Source organism: Alligator sinensis, unplaced genomic scaffold, assembly GCF_000455745.1.
Source record: "Alligator sinensis unplaced genomic scaffold, ASM45574v1 scaffold161_1, whole genome shotgun sequence".
Taxonomy (NCBI): Eukaryota; Metazoa; Chordata; order Crocodylia; family Alligatoridae; genus Alligator; species Alligator sinensis.
The window spans coordinates 3,082,708-3,083,241 of NW_005841974.1; positions in this window are offsets into that span (position 1 = coordinate 3,082,708).

The following is a 534-nucleotide window of genomic DNA, read 5'->3' on the forward strand; positions in this document are numbered from 1 at the left end:
TCCCCAGTCTGCATAACTACATAGTTATACATAGTTAGCCATGTGTGCAGAGCTGAGTATCCAGGAATAGAATACCAATCTGTGCATAGGTGGCATTTTTGGCACTTAGATGATCAAAAATGGCATGTAGACAAACCAAATCTGCTTGTGCTGTATATTTAGATCTATATCTACTTTGGTTAGTTTATAAGGTGCATATCCACCCTGCCTTCCACTTAAGAGAAGACCAGGAAGGAAACAGAATGCTACTGGTGGTGGCTGACTTTTGAAAAACAGACCCCTGAAGTTAGGCCCTTAAATCCATTCTGTGTCAATTTACTGATTTCCAAATGTGCTCAGTATTTATAAATCCTTTTCTGTGTCCAACTAAACTGGGATAAGAGATTCAGATTAGACAATGGAAGAACTCCTTTATGGTAATGGTTACCAGAATCTGGAATGGGCTTCCAAGAGAGGTGGTGCTCTCCCTTACCTTGGAGGGTTTAGGAGGAGACTGAACAAGAACCTGGCTGGGGTCATCTGGCCCCAGCACTC